This window comes from Apodemus sylvaticus, chromosome 14 (genome assembly GCF_947179515.1).
Source record: "Apodemus sylvaticus chromosome 14, mApoSyl1.1, whole genome shotgun sequence".
NCBI lineage: Eukaryota > Metazoa > Chordata > Mammalia > Rodentia > Muridae > Apodemus > Apodemus sylvaticus.
In genome coordinates this window covers 73,777,912-73,795,457 of record NC_067485.1, presented here as the reverse complement: position 1 = coordinate 73,795,457, position 17,546 = coordinate 73,777,912, and the positions used below count along the sequence as shown (strand labels likewise).

Here is a 17,546-nt window from a genome sequence, read left to right as displayed (position 1 = left end):
CTAAGTCCTCTATTTTAGAAGCTATCCTCTTTCTTGCATCTAATAATTAATCTGGATTCACAAAATCTTGACTTACATGTAAAATATATTACCAGTTACTGAGAGCTAATTATACCTATGTCATAGAGCTAGGTGTTATAATTTTCTATGAGAACAAATAATTATGGGGGAGTCACTAATGAGTATCTTGGCTAGAACAGAGCTATCAGATGGTAGGATGTATGGGTGTATATTTATATTTATATTTCTTATGGCTGGGGCATGAGGTTGTGACTACTCATGCGGTGGCAGAATAGAAAGCAGAGATACACAGATGAAAGCAGGGGTTGATTATAGCCCTCAAAGGCCTCCCCTGGTGATCTGCTTCTACCAGAAAGGCCCTACCTCTCCTCCATAGCCTCTCTGAGCACACCATCTAGTACAGAACAACATTCAACACATGATAAGCCTATTGTAATGAGGAAAACATTACAAAGACAAACCGCAGCAGGTAGTAAGAGGTCTTTGAAAGCTAGCTCTGTTGAAAATGGGGTGTTTGTTGTTACTAAAAAGCCAATACTGCTAGACCTGTACCAGAGCTGTATATTAGCATTTAGCAGCAATACCATATAGTAGTTTCTTACAACTGGAAAGGCCGGGAAGTACTTAACAAAAGGTGTCACATTGCAGCAATATTGGGAAGTAGACAATGACATACAAATACAAAGAAAAAAATTGCTTTTGTCTTGACTAGAAAGAAGGCATATTTAGAAAATTTTGATAGAGAAGACATTTGAACTCTGTTTAAAAGACATTTTATAGATGTCGTAATTTGAATATGCTTGGCCCATGAGAAGCGGCACTATTAGGAGGTATAACCTTGTTGGAATAGGTGTGGCCTTGATGGAGGGAGTGTGTCACTATGTGCGTCGGCTTTGAGGTCTTCTATGCTCAAGATTGACCCAGTGCAGAAGAGAGCCTCCTCCTGGCTGCCTCAGTTACAGACTCTCCTGTCTCCCTTCATATCAAAATGCAAAACAGTCCTTCCAGTACCATGTCTGCCTAAACACTGCCACGTTTCCCACCATGATGATGATGAACTGAATCTCTAAAACTGTAAGCCAACCCCAATTAAATGTTTTCCTTTATGAGAGTTGCCTTGGTCATGGTGTGTGTTCACAGCAATGAAACCCTAAGGCAGATGTCCCACTAATATACCCCGAAAATCTCAAGGAACACCCCAGATGAGGGAGTAGAAATATTGTAAAATCCAGAAGTTGGGGAGGACTGGAGGAAGATTCTGTCTTCTGAACACGGCAGGACCATGGGACCCGTGAACTTCCAGCAGCCATGGCTGTCTGCACAATATCACAGTATGGCATAGAAGGGGTGAGGAGGGAAAGAAAAGGTTCCCCTAGCTGGGGAGCAATTGATACTAGATAACTATTGAAGATGACCGTCAACTTTCTGTAGGGGTGTGGCTGTTAGCAGGTTAACCATGTTCTGGTGGATGATCCCATAATCATGCACATGTATTGACAGCACTAATTGACTCAATAGGCTTGTCTTAGTCAGGGTTTCTATTCCTGCACAAACATCATAACCAAGAAGCAAGTTGGGGAGGAAAGAGTTTATTCAGCTTACAATTTTGCATTGCTGTTCATCACAAAAGGAAATCAGGACTGGAACTCAAGCAGGTCAGGAAGCAGGAGCTGATGCAGAGGCCATGGAGGGATGTTTCTTGCTGGATTGCTTCCCTTGGCTTGCTCAGCCTGCTCTCTTATAAAACCCAAGAGCACCAGCCCAAAGGTGGTACCACCCACAAGGGGTCCTCCCCACTTGATCACTAATTGAGAAAATGCCCCACAGCTGGATCTCATGGAGGCACTTCCCCAACTGAAGTTCCTTTCTCTGTGATATCTCCAGCCTGTGTCAAGTTGACACACGAAACCAGCCAGTACAATTGACCCCTTGTCAACTTGACACACAAACACATCACTATTAAGCTTCAACCCTTACTTTCTTATTCAACCCCAAGATCTAAATTACTTTAAAAGTCCCACAGTCTTTACATATTAAAAGTTCAATCACCTTAAAATGTCCAATATCTTTAAAATTCAAAGTCTTTTAAAAAGTCAAAGTCTCTCAACTGTGGGCTCCACTAAAATACCTTCTTCCTTCAAGATGGAAACATATCAGGGCACAGTCACAACCAAAAGCAAAACTCAAACTCCAATGGTTCAATGTCTGGGATCCAACTCACAATCTTCTGGGCTCCTCCAAGGGCTTGGGTCACTTCTTCAGCTCTGCCCTTTGTAGCAAACAGCTTGTCTTCTAGGCTCCAGCTGCCTGTACTCCACTGCTGCTGCTGTTCTTGGTGGTCATCACATCGTACTGGCATCTCCAAAACACTGCTATCTTCCACTGTAATTAGGCTTCACCAATAGCCTCTCATAGGCTCTCATCAGGGTGACAAGCCTCTGCTCCTATGCATGACACCTTCAAGTCCTGGGCCATCAATTGCAACTGAGGCTGCACCTTCACCAATGGCCCTCTGTGGCCTCTCACTGTGCCAAGAGCCTCAGCTGCTCTTCATGACCCCTTCATGCCTTCAAAACTAGTACCATCTGGGTGACTCTTACACAGTACTGAGTCCAGCCACAGCACAAAATACAACTGTGGCGATCTCTGGAACACACTCTCTGTGCTCTCAGAAAACACTTCCAAGAAGATTTCATCTCAGTGATGCTGGTCTCTTCTTAATCACCGCTAATTTCTTAGCTCCAGCTAACCAGCATCAGTAGTCCCAGTAACACAAAGGTTTGCTTTAGTGGTTCTGGTATCTTGTTACTTACAGCTGATTCTTCAGCCCCAGCTAACCAAAACCACAGAATCTTCACAATCAAAACATGGCTACTTTAATAGTCTTAATCTTCCCTGTGAAATTTCACAAGCCAGGCCTCTATCTTTTGTACTGTTCGTAACATTGTCTTCCAAGCTCCTACAGAACTTTCCACAGCTTTTCTAGCTCAAAGTTCCAAAGTCCTTCCACAATCCTCCCCAAAACACGGTCAAGTTGTCACAAGAATACCCAACTCCTGGTACCAATTTTTCTTAGTCAGGGTTTCTATTCCTGCACAAGCATCATGACCAAGAAGCAAATTGGGGAGGAAAGGGTTTATTCAGCTTACAATGCTGTATTGCTGTTCATCACAAAAGGAAGTCAGGACTGGAACTCAAGCAGGTCAGGAAGCAGGAGCTGATGCAGAAGCCATGGAGGGATGTTTCTTGCTGGCTTGCTTCCCCTGGCTTGCTCAGCCTGCTCTCTTATAGAAACCAAGAGCACCAGCCCAAAGGTGGTACCACCCACAAGGGGTCCTCCCCACTTGATCACTAATTGAGAAAATGCCCCCACAGCTGGATCTCATGGAGGCACTTCCCCAACTGAAGCTCCTTTCTCTGTGATATCTTCAGCCTGTGTCAAGTTGACACACGAAACCAGCCAGTACAAGGCTATAAAAAAAGAGAAAGAAATACAGAAAAATTAAAAAGGACATGAAGTTTGTTAGAAAGGCGATCCAGGAGAATTTTGGGGAGGTTATGAACATATCTACAAAAGTATCAAGGAATACATTTTAAAATAGTTTGCTAAAAGATGGATAAGTAAATCAAACAAATATTTTCCAAAAATTAGCATTTGTCTATGTGTTCATGTGTCTCCCTTTTCTAGCATATTCCATCTTTACCACTGAAGAATGAGGGATGCTTCTGAAGAACACACCAACCAAAGATCCTTTCTGAGAGATAAAAGGGCATACACCAAACAAAGGTGTGGAAGCACACATTATAATTTTTGAAGTATTTGTCATCTCAGTGCACCATAGAACAAAGGGCATTTGATCTAGTTGGAGAAAGAGTGACTGTCGAGAAAGGTACAGTCAATGAAGGGAAAACAGCAGTGAGCCTAGGACACCCAGGATGAATGGGAAAAACACTGAGCCTGGGAAACCAAGGATGAATGGGAAAGCAGTGATCCCAGGACACCCAGGATGAATGGGAAAGCAGTGAGCCTGGGAAACCAAGGATGAATGGGAGAACAGTGAGCCTAGGATACCTAGGATGAATGGGAAAGCAGTGAGCCTAGAACACCAAAGATGAATGGGAGAACAGTGATCCCAGGACACCCAGGATGAATGGGAAAGCAGTGAGCCTAGGATGCCAAGGAGTCAGCTTGAGTACAACACTATTTTAGGGTCAAAACTGAAAATATGAGCAGTGGTCAGAGCAAAACAGAGGAAACCCAGCATCCTTGGCTCCCTAAGAGCAAGGAGACAAGATGTTCTAAGAGTCAGACACTAATTATTGTTCCCATTATTTTTTACCTTGGTAAGTTTATGTTAACTTAATGACAACCAAAGACGTCTGAGAGGAGAGAACCCCAATTAAGAAAATGCCTCCATAAAAGTGGATTGTAGGCAGACTTGTAAGGCATTTTCCGAATTGGTGATCAATAGTGGAGGCCTCGCCCATTATGATGGTACCGTCCCTGGGCTGGTGGTCCTGCCTTCTATAATAAAGCAGGCTGAGCACATGAGGAGCAAGACAGTGAGCAGTACGCCTACGCGACCTCTGCATCAGCTCCTGCCTCCAGGTTCCTGCCTTGTTTGAGTTCCTATCATGGCTTCCTTCAGTGATAAACAGTGGTGTAGAACTGTAAGCCAAATAAATGCCTTCCTCTTCAACTTGCTTTTGGTCATGGTGTTTTATTGAAGCGATAGAAACCCTGACTAAGATACATGGGAACCAGTAATTGCCAAACCTTAACAACTCAAACCTCATAACCAAGGTTCATTTCTCTCTGATGGCAGCTTTTAGTCATAGTCCATCTTTATATAGGAAGTGTTCTGCCTTAACTTCAGAAACAAGCCTGAAGACACAGCCCTTCTCCTCTCTGACACACCAGTCTCAAAGTCAAGATAAGAAGGACCTACCTGATGTGATAATGTGATGTCATGTGATATGATGTCATATGATGTGGTATGATGTGATATGATGTCATGTGGCATGATGTCATGCGGCATGATGTCATGCAATATGATGTCATAAGATGTGGTGTGAGGTGATGTCATGTGATGCCATGTCATGTGATGCCATGTCAGGCAATGTGATGTGATATATGTACATGTGCATATAGATGCACATGAATGTTTGTGTGTATACACAGAGGCCAGAGGACAGCTTTAAGTCTCATTCTGCAGCAGGCCATTTTTCCCACTTTTGAGGCAGGGTCTCTCTGGTATTAAACTTGCCAATTACATTTGGCTAGCCAGGAAGCCCCAGGGATCTGCTGTCTCCACCCCCTAAACTAGGCTCACAAGCATGCACCACCTCGAAAGCATTTTTATTCAGGTTCTAGGGATCAAACCAGGTCCCTGTGCTCATAAAATGAGTAACTCGCAGGTGACTTGTCTCCTCAAGGTCAGGGCCTACAGAATTGGGCAGACCTAACTTCAAATGGTTCGTATCTAGTTATGCACCTAGAAGGAGCAAAAGACTGATTAGAATGTGCCAGTCTCTGCGACACTTAGGGATCCATCCCATATACAGTCACCAAACCCAGACACTATCATGGATGCCACCAAGAGCTTGCTGACAGGAACCTGATAGAGCTGTCTCCTGAGGGGCTCTGCCAGTACCTGACAAATACAGAGGTGGATGCTCACAGCCAACCACTGGAACGAGCACAAGGTCCCCAATAGAGGAGCTAAAGAAAGGACCCAAGAAGCTGAAGCGGTTTGCAGCGCCATAGGAGGAACAGCAATTTGAACCACCCAGTACCCCCAGAGCTCCCAGGGACTAAACCACTTACCAAAGTGTACACATGGAGGGACCCAGGACTGCAGATGCATATGTAGCACAGGATGGCCTTGTTGGACATCAAAGGGAGGAGAGGTCCTTGGTCCTGAGAAGGCTCGATGCCCCAGTGTAAGGGAATGCCAGTACAGGGAAGCAGGAGTGGGTGGATTGGTGAGGAGGGGGAGGGAGGATGGGATATTGCATTTTTGGAGGGGAAACCAGGAAAGGGGATAACATTTGAAATGTAAATAAAGAAAATATCTAATTAAAAAAAAGAAAGAAAGAAAAGATATAGCAAAATATACTGAGGGGAAAATAAAAAGAATGTGCCAGTCTTTATTCCAACTATCATATAATCCTTTTAGACAATGGCAGTGTTGACATTGTGCTAACATTATTGATTTCATGTTGATTCTGATTTTAAAAAAAGAAGCCTCCCCAAACCTCTGTTAATCCAGCTCTCGAAGTAGCAGCTCCTCTCCCAAGATACTAGTAAAATCATCCCCGAGATATGAAGGAGGTCATCTATAAATTCCCTAGGCTATAGTTTGGTAGGCATGCTAAGGAGGCAGGTGGCTTCAGTGAATCTAGCAGAGCAAGGAAGATAAGTCAGAAGAGATCTGGGGAGTGGGCACTAGGGCAGGTCTCCTAGGGAGAAGGGAGCTTTGGAGACCTGAAGAGAGGTTTGCATGGGATTCGTCTGGCTGTTGTGCAGAGGGCCCATGCCATTGTTAAGGAATCAGGAGAGCACTCCCCAGCCACCACCCAGTGTTACAGAGCTCAACTGGGCACATGCGTTTACCACCTCCATGCTGCGGAGACCTTGCTTGCCCAGATAAGAGAGAGATACACCAGTTCTTTCTCACTTCCTTCTGTGCATTCGGGGCCGGAGCTCTCTGAACTGAACTCGAATGTGAACATCACTGGCAGCATTGCCTCTGCATTGCAATGCCTCTGCATACACTATAGAGAGTCACTTACTATAACCTTACCTTACTGGGGCCAGCAAGGCATGGAAGAGAAAGAGTCAGCTTGCTGTTTTGTTTACGATGGTATCGGCCCATTCTTCTCTTGCAGGTCAGGCAGATGGCTTCTGAGGCAAGTGGGTGAGGTTTAGCCGAGGGTGTTCATCTATATTGTGAGATATCCCGACTGTCACTGAAAAGTGTTTCCAAAGTTAATTTAAAAAGAAAATTTCTACAAAATTCATTCCGTGTCATATGTTATCTAATAATTATGTTTCAAACATAAAACTTAAAAGATGATTTTCATCCATGCCTCAAATTCTCATTGACTATGAGGTTACAGCTTGGTGTAATGTAAACTCAGTTGATGGGCTGTAAATATTTATTGAAGAATTTGTTTCTCCTATAGAATGAACTCCACCGGTCCGAAGTGGAGTAACAGGACGGGGCTACTGAAACTAGCTATGAAGGTCAGATACTCCCAGAGGAAGAATCATTTTCACGGGCCAGTTTGCTTCGAGAGGGAGAGGGTAAGACTTACTCAGAATCGATGGATCTGGGAAGTGTTAACCAGGAAGACGCCATCCTCCGATTCCCAGAACTCAGATTAGAAGAGACATGATGCATGCCTTTGAAGCCACCCTAGTTCTTCAGTCACAACCCTATGGAGTTGTAGTACCAGAGGCCTTGTTCCCCAAAACTTCTGAAAATTGAAGCAATCCACAGCATTCTTGCCCACTAGAGGACAATTTTTCTTGTGTGGGTTTTCGCGTTTGAAGCAGGAAGGATCTCCCCACCGGCACCGGTTCTAGGCTGTGTGTTCTCTAGTGGAAAGTTCAACCACAGACTGGCATGTTTTCTTTCCTGTGTCTGAAAACCACATGCATCTCGGTGAAAACATTAAAGCACCACATAATGAAACGGAAAACTTTCAGCTACGAAGGCGCCTGTCACTGCAAATGGAAACGCCTTCCCTTCTGATGCCGAGAGGGTGACTTTTTTTTTTTTAGTCAGTCAGTCTCTGCTGAACGTAAATCATGTTTCATTGTCCAATGTGAAAACAAAGAGCAAATTGTGTGTCAGCATTACGTTATTTGGGATTTTAAGATTCTTTCCCCCCCCCCCCCCCAGTGAAAAGGACCACTCTTGGCACCATCATTTTGGCTTACAGTGGTGGAAACTGAAGCCCAGATGTGAGTCCACGAGTCTTCACAGCTCATCATTAATAGTGACAGCAATCACAGATCCCCAGGTGTTCTGGATCTCCACACTGCTCATGTGTGCATGCTGTGTGTGTGTGTGTGTGTGTGTGTGTGTGTGTGTGTGTGTGTGTGCTTGCTGGTATACATGTGCTTGAAGATGTGTGTGCATTTGTGTGCATGTAGAGGCCAGACATTCTCCATCTTATTTTCTGATACCAATTCTCTTACTGACCCTGGAGATGATGTGTCCGGCTTGGCCGGCTGGCCAGCGGACTACAGGTATCCTTATAACTCTGCTTCATTAGCAACAAGCAATATGCCAGACCGTCTGAGTGAGTGCTAGAGATTCAAACTTAGGTCCTCGTGTAGGTCATTCTGAGATGAGACACTAAACAACCCTTGATTGTGTTTCTGTAAAAGCACAGCCTGGAAACTCCCTCCACATGTCTGTCTTCATTAGCAACGCCAGCCTTGGCCTCATACATTATTCAAAAGTAAAATATAATAATGTGGTATAGTCCATGATTCACATGGTATACCTAGGTGGGACTTTATCTTATTTAACACAAGTAATATGTGTTTATTTAATCAATACTAAAGAAAAAGTTAAGGCAAGTAAGTTTAATTTCACACATTAAGGCCATACTTTAATTTTCAAAAAGGATGGGCAATTTTTGAATGGTTTAGCAGACTTAGGGTGTGGCTCAGTTCGTAGAATACCTATGCAGCATTTACAAAGCCCTGAGTTGGAGCCCCAGCATTGCAGAAGCTAGGCACAGCGGTGTCCACCTGTAATCCTAGCACTGGTGTTGATCTTTGGAGAGATCCATGTGCAATCTAGACAGACAGATCCAGCTACAGTTAGCATTCTTCCGCATTCTTCCAGATGGTTCTCAAGAGGACCCAGGCTCAGAGGAGCTCTCCAGCCTGTGTTCATTCTCTAAAAGGAAGAAAGTACAACTTGGTTTCACTCTACAATGTCTTTGCTATTGAGACAGAGACATGAGGCTGAGTGGGCTCTGTCAATAAGGTGTACAGTGATGTATAATAAAGCACATGTGTCTCCAAAGCCACACATGGAAGCAAGAGAGGCTGAAGGGAAGCCAGGTGATGGAGTGAGGTCTGACAGCACAGCAGAGCATCCTGGGTGGGGTGAAGGTGTGCGTGTGTGCGTGTGTGTGTGTGTGTGTGTGTGCGTGTGCGTGTGCGTGTGCGTGTGCGTGTGCGTGTGTGTGTGTGTGTGTGTGTGTGTGTGTACGTGTGTGTACGTGTGTATTCAAGTATGTGGTGTGCATCTGTGTATGATGCAGGCATGCATGTTCATGTGTGGAGGCCAAAGTACGACCTGCAGTGTCATGTCTCGGAAGCCACCCACCTTGCTTTTGAGATTCATTGGGATCCAGGACTCACCCATCGCTGGCCAGGGTAAGCCTCGAGGATGCTCTTATCACTACTGAGATTAAAACCGTGCACACCATGCTCTTAGCTTTTTCAGGTGGATGCTTTGGATCAAATTCAGATCTGTTCGCATGGCTAGCCCTTTGTTGATGGGAGCCTTGGGGCAAATTCCACTTCTTGGAAGATTTCTATTACAGCAACTGATCCTGAGTTTGGTAGTTTGGAGAACTCAGTTTTGTCTGGGTAGTCCACCGCCTATCACGGAAGGCCTGCCTTAGGTAGTAAAGGTAGGTGGCACTCATCACTCAGGGAAATAAGTTCATCCGTGAAACAGTTCTTGGTGAGGCGAAGAAATAATACAAAACAAAAATAACACTGAAGAGAGGCACACAAAGCAGTGTGGTGCTTGCCTGTTTCCATTGCGAGAATTGTTTTAAAACAAAACAGACAGATGTTCTTGAATAAATCTCATCTCTTCACCTAGGTCTTTGATGCTCAGTGCTCTACAAGAACAGAGCCAGGGGCTGAAGAGACGGCCCAGAAAGACGGCCCTGCAGCTCTGCAACACTTTCAACAATGTCAGTAAAGAAATACACTCAAGCCAGTGGTCACCCCAGGATGGAGCGCCCGGGCCCAGTACCCCTGCCCTAGTTAAGGAGCCATTGACAACTGATAGCTGTTGTGGGGCAGTCAATTTTCTTTAGAGATATGGTTGCTGGCAGGCCACCCCCTGAAGTGGATACCCTCACTCCATGCCTAACTGTATTCACTGGGTTATGATCAAAACAACACAACAAAGACATGGCAGGTTCAGGGTGAGGTAGATCTCAGAGGGGAACAGGGAGGTTTGTGGTAGGTGTATGTGTGTGTGTGTGTGTGTGTGTGTGTTATACATTATATATTATATATATTATATATTATATACATATATATATATATATGAAAAATATAAGAGAAACAGAAGGATTTTGAACACAAGCTGGCCAACCCCAGTCATCTGATTTCTTCAGAATAACTTTATCAGCCTCCAAGACTCATATTTCTAAGCCTCTTTACCCAGCACATTAAAATCTCCTGAAAGGCCTTTTCTATGTTGTTCTTTGTGTCACAGCCACAGTCATGACTCTCCAAATTGTGACCAAGTGGTCACTGAGCCCATTGTCCCTTCCGCGTTTTTGTGATTTGCACAAGTTAGAAGCTGACATGAGAAGCTTTTGGCTCAAGTTGGAATAAGTTCCTTTCTTTTTCTTTTCTTCTTCTTCTTCTTTTTTTTTTTAATCTTTGAGGCATTTTTCCACTGAGTCTAATGTGGAATTCAGAATATCCTGAACATTTTCGGTATTTGACATTTTTGCATTTTTACAGTATGCTCTATACAAGGCACAGCAATAGGGAAAGGAAATGACAGAAAGACAACACAAGAGTAAACGGAGCAGGGGTGGGAGACTGAGGGGGAGAGGGATTGGGACAGCCTTACAGAGCTGGCAGAGGCACAAGTGCCCAGCACCCTAGCACTGAGAGCCAGAAAGACCCAGAGGCAGCACCGTGTGGCTCGAACGATGCAGAACGGTTCAGAGACTTACTGAGACCCACTGCGGCTAAGCTTGACATGTTGGCATTGTGAATAGCAGAGAGAAGGAAGCGTTCATACGTTTGTTTCTTTGTTCCTGATGAACTAAATACCCATGACTTGAGAACAGCAAGCCCCTGGCCATCAAAAGCTCTGTCTCTGTCTCTTTCTTTGACTCTCTGTCTGTCTCTCTTTCTCTGGTCCTCTCTGTCTCTCTCTGTCTGTGTGTGTTCTGTGTTTCTCTGTGTGTGTCTGTGTGTGTCTGTGTGTGCTCTGTGTTTCTGTGTATGTATGTGTGTGTGTGTGTGAGTGTGTCTGTGTGTGTCTGAGTGTGTCTGAGTGCGTCTGAGTGTGTGTGTATTGCATGCACATGGACTTCTTCATGTATGTGGAAGAGTGTGCCCATATGCATGCGTGTGTGTAGAGATCAGAGGTACGGTGGCCGATGCCATCCCTCTAGCTCTCTATCATACTTTTTGTGACAGAGTGCTTTCACTGAACCTAGAGATCACCTATTGGCTCAGCTGATGAGCACTGAGCAGTGAGCTCCTGGGGTCCTCCCATTGCCACCCACCGTCCTCCACCCTCAGTGCTGAGATTCCAGATGTGTGAGGCCACACCCAGCTTTTTACCTGGCTGCTAGGCAACCTAAGGCACAGCTTCATGCTTATGCGGACAGCGTGTCGCCCACTGAACCATCTCCCCAGCCTCTAGACATTTTGTTTATTGAATTGCCGTAAACCACAGACACCCTCATGAGCTTCCAAGGTGACCAGCCTCCGCGCAAGCTTGCAAACGCTGGATCCGGATCCGTAAGCACCGGATTTCTTCCCTAGGCCGTCCACTTCCTGTTCTGACCTTACAGTGTGAACTCCCCTGTTCACCCACCCTGATTCTGAACTTCCAGCAAACGAATCCTCATAGGATGCACCCATTCCACCTTGCCTGTATTTTCGAGCTTTTGACTTTTGGAATTTCACGCTGCAGTTCTTCATTCACGGTCACTGCTGCAGTTTCAGTTGATCGATGCACCACGATTTTGCAATACACTTGCTTTGCCTCCAGTGGCCTGGGGGGGCGGGGGGGGGGGCGCGGGCAGAGGAATTCCAAGCAGTGCTGCAGGGAACATGCCACGCATGCCTTACCATGCATATGGACACGCTTCTATGCTTTGGGAACCCACAACACGCCCAGGTCACTGGCCACTTGTATGCTCTGCATTAGTGGCTATTGTGAAAACGTTTTTTTGGCAGTTTAACTAATTAGCGTCAGAATTTTTCTTTCTCCACAGCCATCACATAATGTGCATAGTACATCCACGGTGTCCAGGGGTTTACAAAGTAGAGCGTGAAATTTCTGGAATTTTTCTCTCACAGCACAGAAATACATGGGATAATTTAAGTGTAGAACCATGGAAGAGACCTGCATTCTATCTGTACGCAATGGCAAGGAAGCAAAAAAAATGTGTGCTCCTGCAGAACAGGATGATGGCAGAGAAGTCTAGGGAAACAAATATGTTAACAATAATTTTCTTTATTAAATTATTTTAATGTATTGCCACTCTATGGAGAAACTCAGGACTGGCTTGAGTTCATTCTGTGAGTTTGTTAGTCGTTTGGTTGGTTTTAGCTCAGTCCTTTCTCTCTCTCTCTCTCTCTCTCTCTCTCTCTCTCTCTCTCTCTCTCTCTCTCCCTCCCTCCCCCCTCTCTGTCTCTGTCTCCCCACCGTGTGTGTGTGTGTGTGTGTGTGTGTGTGTGTGTGTGTGTGTTTATTTGCTTTTAGGTCAGGGTCTTACGATATTCCTTGGAAAAGTGAAAGCCTGTGCCTGTAAGGTATCTTGGCTAGGTGCACCTTCCCCAGTTTACCCAGCAGCCATTTTTGAGTTGAAAATTTAAGTATATTTAAGCACCTTAGGCATGTGATATCATGCGATGCAAAGGTTCTCAAGGAATGTTGATTTTTGTCTGCTGGAGAGAAACTCTTAATTTAATATTAACCCCCCATTTTCACAACCCTTCCAAATTCTTGTAATCCACAAATTTACTTCATCTGGCAGATCAATATTTACGTCTTTAGTCAGAAACCAATGTCTCTAATTGAACACACTTGACCCAGCTTTCTTTCCCCTCCAGTGAAAACTGCTTAAACCAAGTTACATTTGTGGGGTTGGCCCCATTAAGTCATCTTGTGGAGCTGTAGGTGCAGATTGAGACAGTAATTCAATTCATCCTTTAGGTATTTTGGTTGTGAGAATAACAGTAACTAGTCCATTCAGAACAACCAAGAAGCACTCTGGTTAAGTGTCTAAAAGTCATATTTGAGACTTCAAGGAAAAGAAAATACCAGGTTAGAAAAACCAACAAGGATCCGGAGTGACAGCCCAGCAGTTGAGAGCAGTGCTTGCTGGGAAGTCGAGAGGACCCAGGCAGATCCTAGCACGTGCAGCAAGCTGTACATCCTGAAAACTCCTGTTCCCCCAGCTCTGATGAGCTGATGGGCATAGAGGAACGAGACCCTGGAACTTGACGGCTTGTAGGGCTAGGAGTCAAGGTTTAGGGAGAGGCCGTGTCTCTGAGGAGTATGTGCAACAACGTAGTGAAGAGAGTTCCAAAGCTCTCTTCTGGCCTCCACAGACATACAGAAGCACACATAACTGCACGTGGGCATGTGCACACACACGGACATGTGCACACACACAGGCATGTGCACACACATGGGCATGTGCACACACGTACACACAAAGAAATAAATCTCAAAAAAAACCAAATAAGTAACTTAAAGTGATATCTAAATTATAAAGTGTGTGATATAGACAGCTTTGGCTTCTGTCTCAAGAAGGGTAAGGTCTGCTATGTCTTAAACAGTTAGCTTCCTATTTTGAGATTATTAGCGATTGAAATTTTCTTTTATATACATGATTGCAGTTTTCAAAAATTTTCTACGATGATTATTAGCCACCATCAAGCAATTAGGACAAGTAATTTTGAAAATATTTTTTTTAATATAGGCATAAATGAAATATTAACTGGGTTGTGAAATGATGGTTAATTTTTTCTTCTTCTTACCTTTCTCTGATGTTTAACTTGGTGTGCATATTTATAATGCCTTTCATAGGAAAATGCAAAACATTAATTTTCAAAGCAAGTCTATGGAATATGATCCATTTGTAGCTTCAGGAGTTGCTGGGGAAATTCCTTAGGCACTCAATGGCCCTGGCTGTGTGAGTCTCTTGCTGTGTGAGTTCTTTCTAAGTCACTTGCCCTCTCTGAACCTCAATGCTCCCATCCGTGAAGCGTGAAGAACACCCGTATTATAGGACTGCTATGGCTTCCAAGTAAGCTCACAGATGTATAGAATACTGGGCTATTAGTGACCTGGAAAGCAGAGTTGTGAATTCAAAGTGCGTCCTCCCATTGGTGACAGTCTTACAGATGGAGTGCTTTTATCTGCTATTCTCAACATGTGGGGCGCGACATGTTGAGGGTTGGAACGACCCTCTCACTGGGGTTGCCTAAGACCACCAGGAAGCATGGATATTTATGTTATGTTCATAACAGAAGCAAATGTGCAGTCATGAAGGAACAGTAAAAGTAATTTTATGCCATGGAGATTTGGGGCTGTTCCACCATCCTTCTAAAGTCCTGATGTAACATAAATACGTCCCTCTTCGCTGACTTTAAAACGGACCTGTGAAAGGGGGAGTTTGTGCATTAACATGTGACATTTGCATTCTATTTAGAAAATTGAATATCTCTTCTGGTTTCAAATATCTTTGATCTTTAAGCACCACATCCACATTGAGTCCCCGTGACATATAAGGACTGTTCATCTGATTCTTGTTTTTAAGGTTACAGGAATGTACGAATATGAGCTGCTGATATGATTGCCTACGTATTACACATTTCCCCTCTATTATCACAGTACTTTTTAATTTGTGTGCTGGGAAACCACACACATTGGTGTTTTGGGTGTTTTTTTCCTTCATCATCATCATCATCGATGTTGTTGTCATCATTGTTGTCGTCATCATTACCATCATCATCATCTAGTCACCATCATCATCATCATCATATCATCATCATCCTTTTGAGAGCCCTGGCTGTCCTAGAATACACTGTGTATATGAGTCTGGCCTCAAACTCACAGAGATTCACCTGCCTCTGTCCATCATGCCTAGTTGGCTTAGTATTTATTTTTTAATCAGTGAAATGGAAATAAAGCTTCACCAGCCTGAACCACTGACTGAATCCCAAACACAGGCTGTTCCCTCAGCTGCCCGAAGTCTGTGGATAGCGGCAGGCAGAGGGTAAAAAAGCAAGAAAATCAAATAACTGTATGCGTGAATTCAAGTTGAAATACACAATGAGTCACAAGGTTTGCCATTTGGGAATGAAATGGAACATTTGGGGAGTGAGGACATCTGTGGCACTGGGGACTAACCTGTGGCACTAGGGACTAACCTGTAGCACTGGGGACTAACCTGTGGCCAGGAACAGAGCACCCCCCACTGACCCACAGTGTGGGACAAGGTCAGTCTGGCGCACGACATCAGGACCCTGACTCTCCAAGCCAGCCATTCATGTCACAACGAACACAAGGTGTCAAGGTGTGTTTTTGTAATTCCCCAATATTAAAAAAATTTTTTGTATGTTCAACATAATCCTCTTTAGTAATAGTCTGATGTTCACAGAAAAATAACCTTCTCCAGACATTCCACACTACAGACAACAACACTTTCCTTTCCAATGGTTTCAATAACTGTGCAGTGTGACACATGATAACTCATAGGTCAGCCATCTATGTCTAAAATACTATGAATTCTTTTGCCTTCTATCCATTGGAACCTGTCTATGTAAGCAGGCATGGGTTGTTTACCAATTCGAGTCAGGATGTAATTTCCACACTTGTTTCTTCTGTATGTTTGATGGAAAGTTTATCATGAGTTGAGAGTCAAGTTGACCAGAGCTATCTTATAAATTATTGGCTCAATGGACTTGGGGAGACAGTTGGTTAGATTCCACAGCTGCACTGTAGCACCTATAAAATACAGAAGACATTATACAATACAGGGGGCTTTTAACACCACCCTGTCCTACACAGGAAGGCACCATTAGCATTAATTAATAGTTCCCCATCAGCATCTTTTCCTTAAATGAATAAATAATACCTACCTGCCTTACCTAGCCCATGATTACAAAGTCCTTCAGAATTTCTAAGCACGTGGAATGAATAAGTATCCAAATTGTGAAACTTTTAAAAACTTAACCACTCTTTTATACTCTTAGAGTAAACTGCCTTCATCTTTTGCTGTTCCAACTCACCGTCTACAGAGCTGAAGGCAACAGCAATGTAAGCTGGTTTGGTGATGCATGCTTGTAAACTCTGGGTGTGGGAATTTGCTGGCAGGAAGGATCAGAAGTTCAAGGTTGTCCAGGGGGTTCAGGACCCCCTGCCTCAAGGACCAGACAAAACAATCAAGCAGACAACAGCAACTGGAGTTTAGCTACTCCAAGCACAATTCAAGTTTTGCCTCCAGGCTTAAAGGTTAAAGATCCCTGTGGGAAAAATAAATGAATGATAATAAATAAAGTCTCAGTGCAGACTGTACAGTAAAGTTTTTTTTTTTTAAGCAGCAAACACTTGCCCATGTTGTGGGTTTAAAATGTCCAATTTTGTTCATGCCTCTGTCACTTTTATCTATCCATAACTTTAACACTTTCCAAATAAATTTACAACAGCTTTCACATGTTACTTGAGTCTTTGGTTAAAGTCCTCCATCGACTTGTAATTCCTTCAAGAGACTAAGGCTGGCCACTTTACCAATAGTCTCTCCCAGGCTTTAAAAAGAGGATGTCTGGATGTCAAAGACCTCCCAAAATCATCTGGACTGATGTCCTGCAAATGGTGGTTTCTCGTAGCAAGAAATGTCCTTGTCTCAAGACACTGTCCTCACGTTGCCTGCATTTGTCACACCCTACTTCTCCAAAGTTCCATTGTTGTCCAAACTGAGGCTCAGACTAGGAGCTGTTCCTTCACTCTCTATTCTGGATCCCTGATGGAAGGCTAATCCCAGAGAAAGGTGCAAGTAGTGGATTCCATAGGCGATGAAGCCGCTCTCTTCAACTAGGTCCAAGAGGACCTAGTTGCGATGCCTTGGGGCTTCTTTTCCAAATTCCAAGTTGCAACAGGTCCAGGAAGAAGTCACCCTAGATCCCTAGTTCCTCAGCCCTCAGTGACCAGAGTCAGAACCGCATCTTTCCCAGACAGAATGAGGCAACTGACCCACCGGGTACTCAGTGCAATTCTGGGAAACTTCAGGGCAGACACTGAAGGAGAAAAAACACACACAACTGAAAGTTGGGGTGTTTTTAGCACAATGGGTAGAAGCTAGCCACCCACACACCATCCTCTCCCAGAAATGCCATTTCCCCTTCCAGGAAACAAAGGTGTGGAGACTTCTGAGCAGCAGCTGGGTATCTGAAACAAGGGAGACAAACTCTGACAGAAAGAAACACTCTGCAGCCCGGGGAAGAAGAGAGTTGGTCCTGCCGCATCAGGAGGCCCAACCTCACTAAA

At 44.2% G+C, this 17,546-nt stretch overlaps 2 long non-coding RNA genes across 2 annotated transcripts; both read right to left on the bottom strand.

Moving 5' to 3' along the window:
* Positions 1–3,137: 3,137 nt before the first annotated feature.
* On the bottom strand, positions 3,138–7,699 carry LOC127664914 (uncharacterized). The gene is made up of 3 exons (XR_007973278.1): positions 7,342–7,699; positions 6,828–6,993; positions 3,138–3,492 (listed from the first exon to the last, which is right to left on the bottom strand). It is a non-coding gene; the product is annotated as an uncharacterized LOC127664914 (long non-coding RNA).
* A 4,942-nt stretch (positions 7,700–12,641) lies between these two features.
* On the bottom strand, positions 12,642–17,102 carry LOC127664356 (uncharacterized). The gene is made up of 3 exons (XR_007973181.1): positions 16,142–17,102; positions 15,451–16,007; positions 12,642–15,410 (listed from the first exon to the last, which is right to left on the bottom strand). It is a non-coding gene; the product is annotated as an uncharacterized LOC127664356 (long non-coding RNA).
* Between the last annotated feature and the right edge of the window lie 444 nt (positions 17,103–17,546).